Source organism: Dasypus novemcinctus, chromosome 2, assembly GCF_030445035.2.
Source record: "Dasypus novemcinctus isolate mDasNov1 chromosome 2, mDasNov1.1.hap2, whole genome shotgun sequence".
Taxonomy (NCBI): domain Eukaryota; kingdom Metazoa; phylum Chordata; class Mammalia; order Cingulata; family Dasypodidae; genus Dasypus; species Dasypus novemcinctus.
The window spans coordinates 184,984,983-185,001,338 of NC_080674.1; the positions used below are offsets into that span (position 1 = coordinate 184,984,983).

General features: G+C 46.3%; 1 long non-coding RNA gene across 1 annotated transcript; it reads left to right on the forward strand.

Moving 5' to 3' along the window:
* Positions 1 to 4,376: 4,376 nt before the first annotated feature.
* LOC139437356 (uncharacterized) lies at positions 4,377 to 9,800 on the forward strand. Its single transcript, XR_011647118.1, has 3 exons — positions 4,377 to 4,741; positions 6,031 to 6,751; positions 8,691 to 9,800. It is a non-coding gene; the product is annotated as an uncharacterized lncRNA (long non-coding RNA).
* The last annotated feature ends 6,556 nt before the right edge of the window (positions 9,801 to 16,356 follow it).

The window sequence follows — 16,356 nt, forward strand, 5'->3', positions numbered from 1 at the left end:
CTACTCCTCAGTATCAAATTCTGTATTAGTCAGCAAAAGGAGTGCTGATGCAAAATAGCAGAAATCAGTTGGTTTTTATAAAGGGTATTTGTTTGGGGTAGGAGCTTACAGGTATCAGGCCATCAAGCATAAGTTACTTCCCTCACCAAAGTCTATTTCCACATGTTGGAGCAAGATATCTGTCAACATCTGCCAGGATTCAGACTTCCTGGGTTCCTCTCTTCCCAGGTCTTGCTTCTTTCTGGGCTCAGGGTTCCTCTCTTTCCAGGGCTTGCTTCTCTTTCCTCTGTGTGATTGCTTCCTGGGGCTCCAGCTTAAGACTTCAGCATCAAACTTCAACATTAAGAACCCTTCAACTCTGTCCTTTGCCATGTCTTTTATCTGTGAGTTCCCACCCACCAAGGGGTGGGGACTCAACACCCTACTGGCATAAAAGGTTTACCTGATTTCTTAATCAAGTAAACCTCTGAATCCAATATAATCTAATATGCCCAGAGGAAAAGATAAATTTACAAACATAATCCAATATTTCTTTTTGGAATTCATCAATAATATCAAACTACTACAGTGTTATTTTTTTCTTTATTGGGAGGTTCTTGATTGCTGATTAAACCTCTTTATTGTTATTGGTCTTAGAGATCTTCTATCTCTTCTTGAGCCAATGTGGGTAGTTTGCATGTTTCTAGGAATTTGTCATTTCATCTAGGTTATATAAATTTGTAGGCATAAAATTGTTCATAGCATCCTCCTAAAATCCTGTTTACTTCTGTGGGGTTAGTTATTTGCATCCTCTTTTTCTTTGTCAGTCTAGCTAAAATTTTGTTGATTTTATTTACATTTTCAAAGAATCACATTTGGTTTTGTTGAATCTCCCTATTGTTTTTTATTTTCTCTTTCCTTCATCTCTGCTATAATCTTTGTTATTTCCTTCCTCCTGCTTACTTTATGTTTAGTTTGTTCTTTTTCTAGTTCTTCCAGATAACAGGTTAGGTCACTGATTTGAGAACATTCTTCTTTTTAAATGCAAGCCTTTAGAGCTATAAATTTTCCTCTCAGCCCTGCCTTTGCTGCATCATGTAAGCTTTGGTATATTATGTTTCCATTTTTTATTCATCTCAAAGTATTTCCTAATTTTCCTTGTGATTTCTTAATTGACCTGTTGGTTGCTTGAGTGTTTATTAATTTCCACCTATTTGAGAATTTTCCAGTTCTCCCTCTGTTATTGATTTCTAGCTTCATTCCATTGTAGTCAGAAAAGTTCCATTGTAGGGTTTCAATATTTTTAACTTATTGAGACTTGTTTTATGACCTAACATATGGTCTGTCCTAGAGAATGACACATTTGCACTAGGGAGGCATGTGTATTCGGCTGGTGGTGGGCGATATGTTCTATATATATCTCTTGGGTCTGGTTGATACATAGTGTCATTCAAGCCTTCTCTTTCCTTAGTGATTTTCTCTCTAGATGTTCTATCCATGATTGACAGTGGTACATTGAAGTATCCTGCTATCAATGTAGAACCATTTAGTTCTCCCTTCAAATCTGTTAATATTTGCCTCATATATATTGGGGATCTGCTGTTAGGTGCAAATATACTTATAGTCATTGTATCTTCTTGTTGCATTGACACCTTTATTAGTATGTAGTGCCCTACTTTGTCCCTTTTAACAGTTTTTTACTTAGTCCATTTTTTAATATTAGTATAGCTATCCCAGTTCACTTGTTATTACTATTTGCGTGGAGTAGTTTTTTATCCATTCTTTCACTTTCAACCTGCTTGTGTCACTGAATTTAATGTGGGTCTCTTGTAAACAGCACATAGGTGTGTGTTTTAGTTTCCTAGGCTGCTTTAAGCAATACCATGAAATGGTTCAGCTTAAACAATGGGAATTTGTTTACTAACAGTTGGAGTCTGGGAACTCTTAATTAACAGCCAACTCTTACCTGGCCAAGCCAAGACCTTGGTTTTGGCTAGAACGGTGTGTGAGGCCGGCAGCAGGATCCCAGTACTTGACTTTTCAGTGTCTACTGATGTCCCTCCCATTTCTCCTCCCTCTCTGCCCTATGGGAGTCTGATTCTCCTATGCTTCGCCCCTACCACCTCCAGAAGCTCTTTATCAAGAATATTTCTGACCTGGCATTCAAAGAGATTTATCTAGTCCAATGTCTGAGAACCACTCATTGCTTAGACATGTGCGTGTAAGTCAGGGCTGTTTTTTCTCCAATTAAGTATCAACTAAGTCCTTGCTTAATCTGTCCATGGGGATGAGAGGTCATGAAAACTCTGCCGTGGAGCACTAGTCTCCCTGAACAAGCAGGATCTGGAGTTGCCCCATGGCCAGGAGCTGGAGGGCTGGCTTCCTAGAAGGCTCAGAGCGGTAGGAAGGGCTCCAGGCCCCAGTTCAATGCCTTGATCAGTTGTGTAAACTTTCCTTCTCTGAGCCTCAGTTTTTCCTTTGAAAATAGGATGATAATCCCCTCCAGAGCATTGCTGTTAACTATGAAAAAAAAACAACCAAACAAAATTATTTGGAAGCTGTTCCTCAAGGCATGACAGTTGGTTTTGGGTGATTATTCTTCTTTACTAAGACTGATCTGGTGCTCATCTCTAGACCCACACAGCTGCAGGCACAAGGAGTCGCCAGGCGTAATGGCACAGTTGAATAGGATGAATAGTCCTGCCAGCCCCTGTGAGTCTGGAGGCCCCTGGTGAGACACAGAAAGAGCATGGGCTCTAGAGGGAAACCCAGCTCTTCATCTAACAAGGCACTTGGCACTGAGTGCTCATGAGGTCGGGAGCCAGGCCCTGTCACCGTCCCCATCTTCCAGACGAGGAAGCCGAGGCTTCGAGAAGGTAAGAGATGTTCCTAAACTCATACAGGTGGCACGGGATCAAGCGAGGACCAAGCCAGGGCTCGGCTTGTGCTGAGGGGCCCTGGGAAGTCCCTTCATCTCTCCATAGCCTGAGAGGCACACAGGAGCCTTGCAGAACCAAGGTGGCATGAGCCATGTTCTTGGCACAGGGCAGCCTCGCTGACGACTTATTCCCACCCCCTGGACCCCTATCAGACCACTCCATCCTGTGCCATCTCAGATTTGACCAGGAGATCACAAGCTCAACTTGAAGATGTCACTGTGTTGCCCACTCAAGAAGAAGGCAAGCACTTTCTCAGAAAAGGGGGGGTTTGATTTGGTCCAGCTTGGTTCTCAAAGACCCAAGCAAGAGGCGGGCGGAGGCGAGCTGTCACCTTGACCACACGGCACCGCTTCCCTCCACGTTCGTTATAGTTAACTCGATGTGTGTCTGCCTCCCCGTTAGGCTGTGGGCCCTGGCGTCCAAGAGCCTGATGTGAACTATCTTCTGTCACCTTGACATTGCCAAGACCAATTGCCTTACTACTTTCCTTCCGTTCATTCCTTTATACAGTCAAGGAACAATGTTTACCTGCTCTGGGCACTAGGGATGCTCGCTGAAAAATAATGATGTTGATGATGATGATGACGACAATGCTGACGATGATGAGAAGGAGGAGGAGAAAGAGGAAGAGAAGGAAGAAAAAAGGAAGAAGAATAAAGAGAAGGAGGGGGAGGAGGGGAGATGAAGGAGAAGAAGAGGAGGAGAGGAAGGAGGAGGAGGAGGAGGATACAAGAAGGAGAAGGAGGGAAAGAAGGAGCTAACATTTACTGAATACCCACTGGAACATGTTTTCTTAGGTAACCTTCCTGGAACTATAGGAATATAGTTATGCTATATAGGAATATGCTATAATAGGCATTTTATTATCTCCATTTCTCAGATGAGGAATGGAGGCGCAGAGAGGTCAAGTTTACTGAAGCATCTGAGCTGAGATTTGAAGCCAGGTGTGTCTCTTTCTAAAACATATCCTTTCCACGCCCAGATTCTAGAAACAGCAGCAGATAGACTGTGGTTGTGTGTGAACAGCACAGTCCCTGGTACCCAGTAGGTGCTCAATAAATGCTTCTTGAATTGAATTGGAGGAGTTGGTTTAAACATCGGCAGCCGATACGGCTGGGCTCACGGGAACTGGGATGGGGCCTTTCTAACTTCCCTCTGAGAGCCCAAGGTGTGAGGGGAGAGGGAGAGGTGGGCCTAGTGGTGGACCTTGCAGACCCCAGACCCAGTGAGAGGGCAGGTGCGCCACCCCCCGACCCCCCACCGGGACAGAGCACTCTTTGTGGATTGTGCCTCCACCTCCTACCCAGTAATTAGCATTGGCAGCTTCCTATGGAGCTTTTGTTTTCCTAATTCATTTGCCTACGATGACATAATAAAAGGAATATTGATTCAATCCCAGTGCCTCTTGGCCAGGGGCCCATATCAACCAATAAAAAAAAGAATCGCTAATTGCAGTGTGCGTGAGCTCGGCCGAGGCACCGAGCAGGCCGTTCTGCCGGTGGGCGGAGGGCTGGCATCAGCCGCTGAACCCCGGGGCCCAGCAGCGGGCGCGGGCCTGGGCGCCAGGCTCCGTCCTCCCGGGAGGCCAGAAGCAGCTTCTGCGTCGTTGCAGGAAGAGAAGCCAGCTTCGCCGCCAGGGTGGAGTCCCAGGAAGGAAGGGCTTCCTCAGGCCTGTTGACAGACGTGGGATCAAATGAATTGTTCTCTGCTTAGACACGACTTTGATATTTATTGGTTCAAATTGCTCGGCTGACTCAACGGCTGCGTGAGTCTCCGTGGTCGCGTTTTAATCTTGACATGTTGGAAAGCCACACGGAGGCCCGGTAATGACTGGGTTTACCTGGGATCAGGATGAAAAAGGAGAAGGGGGGGTCTGGAATAATTATAGTCGAGCCATGTATATTTTTGTGTAATCTGGAAAGGCGATTTACGAGGCTGATAAAGATGATAATGTGCCCCGAATGGAGCCAAGATGGATTAGCTGCAACAGAGCTTTCTTTACAGGAAATGGGGGGGGGGGGGGGGGAGTGTTTGTTAGACAAATACTTGTTCAGAATCCATGTTTTTTCACTTGCCTTCTGAAATTACCGAGATAAAACATACTGGAATAGAGACTGTGATCTTCCTTCTGTTGCTACTAATTAGGACATTTCTGTTTCCGGAGCCCAGGGAGCTACGGGTGGGATCTGTGTAATTAAGACCAGAAAGGATGATGGAGGTTTGGAGAAGGGAATCCCCCCACCAACCCCCATTCCTGCTCTATCTTTAGGATCAAAGTGCAGCCCCAGCTGATTGAGTTCATCTTGGCAGAAACACAAAAGTCTGGTTCCATGAGAAAGCTTATATAACTTCCTGACCAATGCCCATTTAACCGATGCTATGGCAAATGAATCAGAAACACTTAGAATCTGTAGTTTATAATCTTGGAGGAATGGGATCTAAACCCCTCTCAGCCAGAAGCCGAGCGGGCACCATCATCCCAAACCTCAAGATTGAGGAATGAACAAACAGAAGGGGAAAATACAATTATGGACTAAAGTAGCCTTACTATTGTACTAGCAATGGAAGAACTTGCAGCGCTGATAGAAAGGCAGTGGTCACCGGAGGTTCTGAGGGGAGGGGGAGGGAAGAAAAGATGTAACGCGGGACATTTTGGGGACATTTGGAATTGTTCTGAATGAAATTAAAATGACTGATACAGGTCATTACACATTTTGCCAAAATCTATAAAATCGTGCAGTGCCAATGTAAACTATAATGTAAACTATTAAGCATGGCTAGTAGCAATGCTGCAATATGTATTCATCAATTGTAACAGATGTACCACACTAATGAGGGATGTCGTAATATAGGAAAGTGTGGGAGGGGTAGGGAGTGGGGTATATGGGGATCCCCTATATTTTCAATGTAATATTTGTGTAATCTAAAACTTCTTTAAAAATAATAATAATGATAATAAAGAGGGGCAAAAAAAAAAAAAGTCAACAGCATAAAAAAAATCTCAAAGGAAATGAGAACTAGAAAAATCACCCAAGTCTTTGCTGAACTCAAGATGGGAGGAATGTTCTGAGAGAGGTTAGTGGAACATCAATTTCTTTACCCTCCTTCCTAGAAGTGTCTCCTCTCATCTCCGAGTGTGCCCACCAAGCCCTGGGCCCTCCCAGACTCACCTCTGGATGAGGTGGGACAGAGAACACCTGGGAAAATGGAGCTGGTGTCGTGAAACTCCTGTGAGCTACCTGGACCCTAAGCAGCGCCTGGCCCGGAGAAGACATGCTCCTGCCCCTCCACCTGTTTCATCTTGACTTAACCGTGGTGCCTCGAATGTCCTTGGTAGCCAGCCTCTCTGACCTACCCCTTGTTCTGCTTTGCTCCTCTGGCTTTGACTAAGGAACATTCTCTCAAGAGCTCCCAGACTCTGAAGGGAACTGAAAAGAGAGAGAAATGCTTTCTCAAAAGAAATCATGAGAGGTCCCCAAAGGATGGCCTTTCAGAAAGTCAGGGACAGTATGTACTCAGTGCTTGCTGCCAGTCCTTCCTCTCCAACTTGGCAGAGAAACCGCAGCCCTCCTTCCTCAGGGGCCCATATGAGCTCTCAAAAAACTCGGTGGAGTGCACCAGACAGATGCCTTCCATCTCCTGGGGTTGGTCCTTGGGGTGAACCCACCTTCCCATCCCTGCCATAAGTGAGGAAATGCACCGAGGCCCCCAAGTACCTGTCCCTCCCCTGGCACGATGTGAGGCATCATGGAACCTGTTCTTGTATCCAACCCTCACAGCACCCCCAGAGGTCCTGCTTTGTATGTCAGGAACCTGCAGCGCGAAGAGGGCAAGTGAGTTGCTCAGGATCACACGGGCAGTAAATGGAGCAGATGGAATTCATGTGTCAGTCTAATATTGCTTTAAGTTCACAGATACCAATCCTCCTTCCCCATAGATGTCTTAGCCTTGTGAGAGTGGGGTGCTTTGGGGTGATTGGTTTAATCCTCCGTGTGGAAGGAATAGGAAGAAATGCTTTGAACATTATGCTGATCAGCTTACTAGAACATTCCTGGGATGAATTAATTCATGTATGTTTCATCATCCATATGATGATGAACTACTTCCAGATAGTCTTGTACATTATCTGACCGGGGAGAGAAGCAGTGCAACTGGGAGCCACTTTCACTGAGGCTCAACAGGGATCTGAGCCTTTACTCCACTGATCTGAAGTTTTGACTGCTTCCCGGCAGGTTGCTGACGGGTGTTCGGCACAAGATTCACTAAGATGCATTAGTGAAAGACGGTGGAAGCATTTATGCCTGTAGTTGCAAAAGAGCAACAGAACTATGAAATATTTTTTCATATAGTTTTCCACCCAACTACAAGGGAAGTATTGTTGACATGTAGGCTTTCTAGAAAATGAAATGAAAAACTGCTTGTTTCCTAGGGCTAAAAATAGTTTGTTGATCTATTCCTTTATATATTTTTTACCCCCCGTTAAGGTTTTTTGTGTGCTGTCTGCTCTCTGTGTCCATTCGCTGTGCGTTCTTCTGTGTCTGTATTTATTTATTTTATTTTCCCTCCCCCCTTGCAACTTGCTTGCTGTCTGTTCTCTGTGTTGATTCACTGTGGGCTCTTCTGTGTTCTCGCTTGTCTCCCTTCTTTTTTCGCTGTTGCACCACTGTGCTGAGTCGGCCCTCTGTGGCGTCCGTGGGCCGGGCAGCACTCCGCAGCATGTGGGCGAGCCTGCCTTCACAAGGAGGCCCCGGGACACGAACCAAGGGCCTCCCATATGGTAGACGGGAGCTCATCTGATTGAGCCACAGCCCCTTCCCTGTTTCTTTATTTTTATGCTGCAAACAAAAATGAGAGGAGAGTGGACATACCTACGCATTGAGATGCTGTACAGGAATGCCCTTACCATGTGCCTGATGCATTGTAAATGCTAAATCAACTTTAGAAGCACTCATTGAATGAAAGTTAGTGAGTGTCTACCACCTGCCAGGCCCAGTGCTGAACTCGCAGGGCACGGTCCTTGTTCTCAGAGATGGGAGGGAGGAGTGTTCAAGACTAAGAGAAGCACTTGCACGAGGACCCAGGGGCAAGAGAGAGCGGGCCCTCCCACCCAGCCAGCAGGCATGCAGTGCACCCGAGAGGCCAGTCCATCTGAGGGCAGCCTATCAAAACATACTGTGGAATTAGACCCTTTCCTGGAAGCCAAGGGAGCCTCTGAAGAGTTTTAAGTGGGGACTTGACGCGCTCAGATCTTCCTGGGGAGGATGGATTGGAAAGGGATAAAAGTGGAGGTGGAAAGGGCAGGAAGGGGCTGTTGCAGAAGCCCAGATAAGAGACAAAGGTAGATTGAGCTGAAGTACAGCAGTGAAGGGGAGGAAACAGCCATTTAAATAATCCCTTATATCTCTGTACTCCTTTTCAGTCCACGGTGTGCTTTGAAACACATTATCTTATTAATTTTTGTGTTCACTCTGTGAAGAAAGGACTATTATACCTCATTTGTTAAAGAGGAAGTTTAAGCTCAGGGGGATTCAGAGACAGGCCTGGGGCTCACAGCTGAATCAGGCTTCACAGCTAGATAGTCTCATTCCAATTTTAGGCTCTTAAGACTGCCTACTAATTAACTGTTAGGACAAGTGGTAGTTCCTTTAACGATCTGCCTTTCAACAAAGATACCTTGGGCAAGTTACTTTAACAGCCATGCCACTTCACACATCCATGCTTTCCTTGATCGCTGCAACTCTTCCTTGGTCTCTTATTGCCCCCATTCTGCAGGTGAGAAAACCCAGGGTTCAGAGAGATTAAGTGGATGATCCAAACTCAGAGAATGAAGAGTCAGACCTGGAACTCAGACGTCGTTCTTTTTAACTCCAAGTTCAACTCCACCGCTTTCGTGATTCTACAAACCAAGAAGTTGTATCCAAGAAAGCAAGGAAATTCACATGTTTACAAAATTCCCATTTCCTTCACTCTGATAAATCTAACAAAGTTGGCAGGGGTTTCTTGTGTGTTTTCACAGCACACAATTATCAGCCACCTACTACGAGCCAGACATTGAATCAGGTGCCAGGGACACAGGATGCCATCCAAGCACCTTCGTTAACTAAGTATCAACTACGTGCCTGCCACAGGTCAGGTGTACCATTTGCCCGCCATGCCAGGACCACATTGGGGTGGGAGTTATTAGGTGGGGGGCATTCCACGCCAAGCCACAGCATGCTCAAAGGCAAGGTGGGAGGGCATCCTTGGGTTTCAGGGAGCAGCACAGAAGGCAGCCAGAGGCCACGACTGGCTCCAGGCGGGGAGGGTGGGTCCACGGGGGGAGAACGTTTGGCCTAGGTTCCTTTGCCCCTGTTTACTTCTGAGGTTATTTCTTCTCCCTTCCCCTTCTTTCATTGTTATATGCAAAGGCCCTCAAACCCAAATGCCTGTGGGCTTGGGTAGTAGCTTGATATTGATGAATTACAAAAAGAAATACTGGATTATGTTTGTAAACTCGTCTTTTCCTCTGGGCACATGAGAGTGTATTGGATTTAGAGGTTTTACTTTTACTCGATTAAATAATGATAGCGGCTTTGATTGGGCCACGTCGGTAGGACGTTGCGTTCCTGCCCTCTTGGTGGGCGGGGACTCAGAGAGAAACCACACCTCAGAGAAAGGAGGTTGGACTTTTTTGAGCTGGAGCCCAGAAAAAGGGGAACCTTGAGCCTGGAGAGAAGCAACCCCCAGGAAGAGAAGCACACAGGAAGCCTGAACCCTGGCGGACATCGGCAGCAATCTTGCCCCAAGACATGGCAACAGACTTTGGTGAGGGAAGTAACTGACACTATATGGTCTGGTAACTGTAAGCTTCTACCTCAAATAAAGACCATTTATAAAAGCCAACCGGTTTCTGGTATTTAGCATCAGCACCCCTTTGACTGATAATATTGAAAGTGAAACAGAGGAAGGGATATGGGGAGATATAATTGTTCTATATCTTGTAAGGTTTGGGTTGGTGAGTAGATGCAGTTGTCAACACTTGCAGAATGGTAAATTTGAGATTTGTGCATTTCACTCTATAAATCTTACTTCATAAAAGGGGGGTGGAAACAAATATTGGACTCTAGTTAATGATATAAGTGTTTAGGGATAAAATGTACCAATGTCTGCAACTTGTCTTGAAATGCATCAAAAAGAGGATGGGTAAATGAATGGATGGAGGGATGGACAGATGGAGAGATATGTAATAAAGCCAGTGGAGTAAAGTGTTAATGGTAGAACCCATGTGTTGGTTATATGGATGTTCACTATATGATACTTTCAACTTCTCTATATGTTTAAGAATATTCATAATATTGGAGGGGAAGGGGAAATGGGAATTCTGGGTAAGACAGCAGGGAGTAGTGGGGTCTGCAGTGAACTGAGAGCATGAGCCTCTCATACTTGCCTCTGGTTGTTTTAACAGTGCATGATTACAGGCTCAGTGTTGCTCGATCTCCCATTTTTATGTGAAGACTTCTGACTTTTATGTGTCTGGAAACAAGTCACCCCAAATGATCAAGCACAGCATACTTACAAACAATTGAGCATGTAGACACCAGTGGTTCCGAGCATGTGTTTTGTGATCAGATCATCTTAGAGCCCTGGTACCCTGTCCCCGGCAATGAGGCCTTGGGCAGGCACCTGACCCCTTAGAACCTTTTCTTCCTTGTCTTTAAAATGGGGCTCTCAGGCCCTGAGCCTCAACAGACTTCAGCTCCTACACTCTGGTTTATTGGACGTACCCCACTCAGCTAACATGGAGTTGAAGAATGTCAACCACCACACCATGGAGCCAAGAGTGCCCACAACTGAAAGCAGGAGGATAGCATCCAGCATCCATGTGGAATCTAAGCCCCCTCTTGACAGAGATGTGGAATGGACACAACCAAGCCAAGGTCCACAGGAAGGAGGAATAGAGTATGGATTAGAGTGGACTTACTGATATTCTATTCATGAACTATTGTGATTAGTAATCGAAGAAAATGTGGCATCGGTGTGGAGAAAGTGGCCATGGTGGCTGTTGGGGGTGGGGAATGGGAGGAAGAGATGAGATGTGGGGGCATTTTCGGGTCTTGGAGTTGTCCTGGGTGATGCTGCAAGGACAATTACCAGACATTGTATGTCCTCCCATGGCCCACTGGTTGGAACATGGGAGAGTGTGGGCTATGATGTGGACCACTGACCATGGGGTGCAGTGGTGCTCAGAGATGTATTTACCAAGTGCAGTGAATGTCTCATGAGGATGGAGGAGGTTGTTGTTATGGGGGGAGGAGAGGGGTGAGGGGGGTGAGGGGTATATGGGGACCTCATATTTTTTTTAATGTAATATTAAAAAAATAAATAAGACCAAAAAATTTTTAAAAATTTAAAAAAATTAAAAAATAAAATAAAATGGGACTCAAAATAGAGCCCATCCCAGTGGTGGCTCTTGTTGATAGTGGCAGGCAACTTGGCCCACTGTGGCTAAGAGGAGTTGAGACCACTTTAGCTCCTTTTCCAGTATCTTTCCAAAAAACCAGTGACAACAATAGTCACCATTTATTTGGTAGTAGCCTGCTTGCCCTTTGAGCCACTCACTGCCCTGGATGAGCATTTTCTGTGCATGCAAGAGCAGAGAATGTCTGGGATATTCACTTTCCACAGTCAAGTTCATGCTTAGCCGTGGAGGCCTGGCTTAGGCCCAGGGAGTTACACCTTACCTCCACCAGGCAGATGAGACAAGCTGAGGGTACACATGTACCCAGGGAGCTCTGGGAAAGGCTGGGAAGATGAGAGAGCACCTGGGCTTCACTCCGGAGAACAGGGAAGGCATGTTTGATGACTCCAGTCTGTGGGAGATCTCTTTCTGCAAGACCCTGGCCGAGGATATAGACTCATTGTTATTAGAGGGAAACAGCAAGTAGCGCAATGGGATGGCTCAGTTACCTGCACCCCTTCCCCCACCTCTCACATCTTTCCCAAGCCATCCTTGATAGAAAGAAAACCCAGGTAAAGTCAGCATGCTTGTGTGACAAGCACAGGACAATTCCCCCAGCACCCACTTCCAATCAATCAGTCATCTCCAAACCTTTCTGTGTAGAAATTTTCAGGCCACCTCTGTGAAAATACTCTTGAGAGTTTTTGAGACCAGGATATGAACCACCCACCCCACAAAAAACGCACAATCAAGTAGCTGACGTTAATGGGGAAGCTGATGAAATATTAGCATAGTTTATTTCACAGACTCTTAAGTTACAGTCTATACAATGTCTATAATTAAATATTGAATTAATTCATTTCCACAGCTTAAACAGATAGGGATATTCTTTCCTTGCAAAGATGCTTCTCAGATTGGTCTCTCAATAAGCAACCCTCTCGGTCTAGCTTTCACCATTGCATTTTTTTTTTTTTAAGATTTATTTTATATATTTATTTCTCTCAACCTCCTTGTTATTTGCACTTGCTTTGTCTGTTCATCTTCCGTTTCTTCAGGAGGCACCGGGAACAGAACTTAGGATCTCTGATGTGGGAGGGAAGTGCCTAACTCCTTGAGCCATTTCTGCTCCCTGCTTTGTTGTGTTTCTCATTATGTTTTTCTTCCCCTTGTCTCTTGTTGGGTCATCTTGCTGCGTCAGCTTGCCTCATCTGCCTGTTGGGCCAGTTCACCGTCCTCTTTAGGAGGTGAACCTCTGTTCCCTGCTTTGTTGTGTCTCATTATGTTTTTTCTTCTTGTGTATCTTGTTCCATCATCTCACCATGCCTGCCCATCATGGCAGCTTGCTGCCTTCTTTAGGAGGCACTGGAATCCTAACCAGTGACCTCCCATGTGGTAGGTGGCAGCCCAGTCACCTGAGCCACATCCACTTACCCATCATTGCATTTTTTTTTAAGATTTATTTTTTATTTATTTCTCTCCCCTTCCCTGCCCTCCCCCACCCCACCCCCCAGTTGTCTGCTCTCTGTGTCCATTTGCTGTGTGTTCTTCTGTGTCCGCTTCTATTCTTGCCAGCAGCACTGGTAATCTGTGTCTCTTTTTGTTGTGTCATCTTGCTGTGTCAGCTCTCCGTGTGTGCGTTGACATTCCTGGGCAGGCTGCACTTTTTCTGTGCTGTGCAGCTCTCCTTACAGGGCACACTCCTTGCGCATGGGGCTCCCCTATGTGGCGGACACCCCTATGTGGCAGGGTATTCCTTGCACGCATCAGCACTGCACGTGGGCCAGCTCATTACATGGGTCAGGAGGCCCTGGGTTTGAACCCTGGACCTTCCATGTGGTAGGCGGACACTCTGTCTGTTGAGCCAAATCTGCTTCCCCCACCATTGCATTTTAATGGGGAAATGGAAAGAATAAATTTTTCACTTTTCTCCTCATCATAAGAGAAAGATAACAGAAGCATGAAGGTGGGTGACCAGGTGACTGTGATGGCAGCCCGGGGAAACACTAAGGAGTGGAGAGAACTGGAGTAAACTGAAACATGTGTCTGCTGTGGAAAGGCGGCTGCTATCCACCCTGAGATGATAACTGCTGTTGGAATAGTCAGTCCAGGGGGGTTAGAGCTTCTGTTCTGTTATTATTTTTCCAAGAGAAACCAGAAATAGGAGTTATTATGCCCAATGTCCTTGTTTTCAAATTTGGTGACTATTTTAGATTAAAATAAGAAAAAGAAAACACTATGTGGGCTAAAATAAACAATGTCCATTGGCTGACCAGGTCTAGCCTGTGAGTCACCAGTTTGCAGCCCCTACTTGACTTCACTGCACTTACCACGATTTGTGATTTCATGTCCATTCGCTTGTTGACTTGTTTATTGATAGCCCCCCGCTTGACTGTAAGGGACCACAACTCCTCGTTGTAAGCCCTTCTCTGCCCTTCCTCATTGTGGGAGTCTTGGGCAAGTCCTTCCTCCTCTTGAGACCTCAGGGACCCCATTTGTGAAAAAAAAAGAAGATTAGGCTTGTCTTTCCAAGTTTTCCTGATCAAAGGGGTCACTGGGAAAAATGACTCTGAGATGCGTGAAAATATATTCAACCATACTCATCATGAGGGAATTCACATTGACTCAATGTGGAGATATTTAAAAGGTGATGGTGTGGACAGGGTGAGGAAACAGCCTTCTCACCTATTGCTGGTGGAAGATTCCGCTGCTGCCTGCACTCCGAGGCAATGTGGTGGTAACTACCTGAACAACAAAGGCTCATACTTTCAACCGAGGAAGGTCCCTTCTAGGAATGTCTCCTAATCTTTTACAAGATCAAAATGATGTACGTACAAATTTATTTATTTCAACATTGTTTGCATTTGGCAAATGATCAGAAACGACCTAAGGGCCCATCAACAGGGGATTGGTTAAATAAACTATAATTCATCCAAATGCTAAATTACTATGCCACCATTGCACAAAAAACAAGGATGCACTTTATGCAGTGGTGTGCCAGTAAACACGTAACAACCAGCTTCCCAGCCGGGAAAACAAACACCCAAATCCCTGACTGTAGCATCTGTCAATTTCCGTGGTATAAATATTTCCACCACAGCCCTTTTCAAACCATCAACGTGAGGGCACTGAGCTTCAAGTAGGTCCCAGTAGACGCCAGCCCACGGCTGCCTTTATCAATCGATCGTAAAAGATCTCCTAGATGATTCAATGAAGAATGCAAGCTGCAGAACGGCAGGCGAGGTATGCTGTACATGCTATCAATTTGTGTTTTTTAAAAAAGGAAGATTAAAGCATACAGACATAGGTACATACTGGCTTGTATAGCGCAGATTTCTCTGGAAGGATACACACACACGGAGTCTCCCACGCTCACACACATACAGCCCCCTTACCTAGTTTTAATTGGGAACAGGAGCTCAGTGGTTGAGGGGCAGAGTGGAAGCAAACTCTTCACTCTTACTAGTTATATCGTGACAATTATAAAAAACAGAATGAGAATGTCTCACATAGCCAAAAAAAGTAAGATAAAAAATGTACTGGGTTACCTGGGGAAGTTATTCAATACTGATTCCACGCTGCTCCCAGGGAGATTCTGATTTGACATCCGTGGTGTAGGCTGGGGGGATCTGTTTTTAACATGTTTTCTGGATGATTCTTAAGATTAGGCAACTTTGGGTGGCACCACCTACCCAGGCTTCCTCTTCTACAAGGACTAGAAAGCAAGGCCCAGGGAAGAGAAGATCCCGACCCGGGCGCCCAGTGCGAGAAGGACAATGCGAGGCAACAAGCGGGCCTCCCACTCCTCCTGGGGCAGGCCCGGGGGTATCCAGGCGGAGCAATGGGAACTGAGACCCAGAAAGAGATGGGAGACAGCCGGGCACAAGCAGTCACAGCCCAGGGAAATCCTCCCACCCAGTGGGCCCCCACTGGAGGGCTTCTTCAGGCTGCTTTGCCTCCTTGGTCTGCACCCCGCATCCTGAGCCACTGGGCTCGACCCCCCAGCCCCCAGCCCCCATCAACTAAGACCTCACTCTTGATTAATTCATACCTTATTCTTCGCCGATGACTGGGGCGCGAGCACTCCTGGCAAACACTCCAGATGACATGAGACCTTTTTTGTTGTGGTTACTCTGGTATAGAAAGGATCATCTATTACCTTCCCGGAGCTCATCACAGGCTGTTATTTCACAGAGAAGAGAAGTGGAGATGGCGAGGCAGGGCTGGGGCGCAGGAGGGTGAACGGAAAGAAAGAAAGCAATTTCTCCCTCGTGCCTGCCCGCTGACATCTGATATACTTGGCTGCAATTAACTTCCTCGGTGTCTCCTATGTCACTGTCTCTGCCTTTTACACACATAATTAACTGTGTGTTTTCAGAGCGGCAAATTATGCCCCCATATAAAAAAACAAACTCGGTCCTGGAGACAAATTGAACCAAGTTCTCGGGGAGTTTTTTGCTTCAGTTAAAGCGAAGACTGGCATATATCAAAGGTGCAAATCTCCATGCCTCGTGTGACCACAAACAGGGATGCGGCAGAATGTACACCCCGCATTATGTCTTTAAGTGCTTGTTGGAGACACTTGTAATCATGTTTTATTACTGGTCTCTTCCCCAGCATAATGAACTTGGATGAAATAATGAAACAGCCCTGGCGCCTGAGCAGTCGGGCTGGCGGCCTCGCCACCTAAGACCTCCCGGGAGTACAATAGCTCGAGCTAGGCGCCTGGCTCCAGGGGCAGCGGGGCGGAAAGCCTGGCACCCCGCCCCCGGCACCCGCCTCCCGGCCCCGCACCCGCCCCTGAGCCACAGAAGTGCCACGACCCGTCAGAAACGGGGTACAGTCCAGGGAGCCCAGGCTCCCAGAGTCACGGAACAGGAGCACTGGACAGGGGGAGGGCGAACCTATTGCAACCACCCTCCTTTGGCCCACTGGGGAAACTGAAGCCCAGAGAGGGAAAATGACTTACCCAAGGTCATACAGTGGCAGCGAAGGGATTCGAAC